Here is a 1,844-nt window from a genome sequence, read left to right as displayed (position 1 = left end):
TGGCATGTGGTGCTGGGGGATTGAACCGCGGTCCCTGATGCCTTGCCAAGCTTGTTCTAAGTAGGTGCTTTAGACCACTGAGCCATCTCTCCAGCCCTATTAAAACAAATTTAAAAATAAAACAAAATAAAGCCAACAAACCAAAAGCCTACTCCTATACTACTCTTTCCTGCCTTTGGCTAAGAAATCCTTCCAGAAGCCTAGGGATATAGTTCTGCGGCACAAGTGTTTGCCTGGCAAACACAAGGTCCTGAGCTCAATTCCTGGTTCAAAAAAAAAAAAAAAAAAAGTCTTTCAAGAATAAACAGATGTGCATGGTGGCACATGTCTGTAATTCCAGCACTGGGGAGGCTCAGGCAGGAGGATCATTAGGAGTTTGAGACCAGCCTGGGCTACAAAGTGATCTCAAGGCCAGGCTGAAATGCATAGAAACCCTGTCTCAAAAAAATAAAAACATGGGTCCGCAAGATAGCTCAGTGGACCAAGGGCCTACTCAGGTAAGGGCAGCAACCAGGGTTCAATCCCCAGGACCCCATGCCTCCTTGGCCCCACCCCTGGAGCACACTGGGCATGGTAACACACACGCCTATAATCCCAGCACAGGGGAGGCTGAAAACAGGAGAATTCCCTATGAATTTGAGCTGCATAGTGAGACCCTGTACCAATTACATAAATGAAAATAATAGTAAAAATAAGTAAATAAAAACAAAAAAAGTAAATTAAAGCTGGATGTGGTGGTGCACACCTGCAATCCCAGCGCTTGGGAGGCTGAGACAGAAGGATCCCGGCACGTTCAAGTCCAGTTTGGGCTACATAGTGAATTCAAAGATAGCCCAAACTACATAGTGAGACTCTGTTTAAAAAAAAAAAGTTGAAAGACAGAATAGGCAGAATTATTGAAGATACTGATGTAGATAAAGATTTAATGAACAAAACCCCACTGCACAGGAATTATCAAAAAGCATCAACAACTGGGATCTCATCTTTTTTTTTTTTTTTTTTTTTTGTGGAACTGGGGATTGAACTCAGGCCCTTGCGCTTGCTTACCAGGCAAGCACTTATTCTACTGAGCTATCGCCCTGACCCCCCCACCCCCCCCAAAAAAAAGACAGTGGAAGTACAACAAACTAAAATTTATGAAACACAATTGAAGCAGCTTTAACAGGAAATTTGTAACTGTCAATGTATACTTAAAAACGAGAGGGTAATCCCAGATAGCCTAAACATAATCTCAAGGTCCGAGAAAGACAAGAATATTTCAAATCTGAAACTAATGGAAACAAGTTGTAAAGATCAGAGCAGAAATAAATAAAATTCAGACTAAAAAACAATATAAAGTAACAATGAATCAAAGAACTGGTTCTTTGAAAGGATGAAAAGGGAGAGGGAGGGGGACTAAAATGGATCAGGATGCCATTTTGTTGTTTAGGGTCTCACTACCCAATTCAAGCAAAACCATGTCCAGTTTCAAGACAAATATACCAATTCCTCCATGATGAATGCATATTTCTTATGTATTGTAAACGTATACTAATAAATTGAAAAATAAAGAGCCTTTTTTTATGTAGTTCAGCTCCTGGCCATGAACTATGTAGTCCACACTGGCCCTGAGCTCATAATGATACTACCTCAGGCTTCCAACTACTGGCATTACGGATGTGTATCAGCATCCTTGGCATGAATGTCTTGCTCTTTACCAAAAGAGTTGTTGGGCTGGTGAGATGGCTCAGTGGTCTAAAGCACCTACTTGGAACAAGCTTAGCAAAGCACAGGGACCGCGGTTCAATCCCCCAGCACCACATGCCAGCCAGCCCCGTCCCCTGGTGGGCTGAGCTGGCCACACA

Source organism: Octodon degus, unplaced genomic scaffold (genome assembly GCF_000260255.1).
Source record: "Octodon degus isolate 3935 unplaced genomic scaffold, OctDeg1.0 scaffold00008, whole genome shotgun sequence".
Taxonomy (NCBI): Eukaryota; Metazoa; Chordata; class Mammalia; order Rodentia; family Octodontidae; genus Octodon; species Octodon degus.
Note: the sequence above shows the minus strand (reverse complement) of the source record.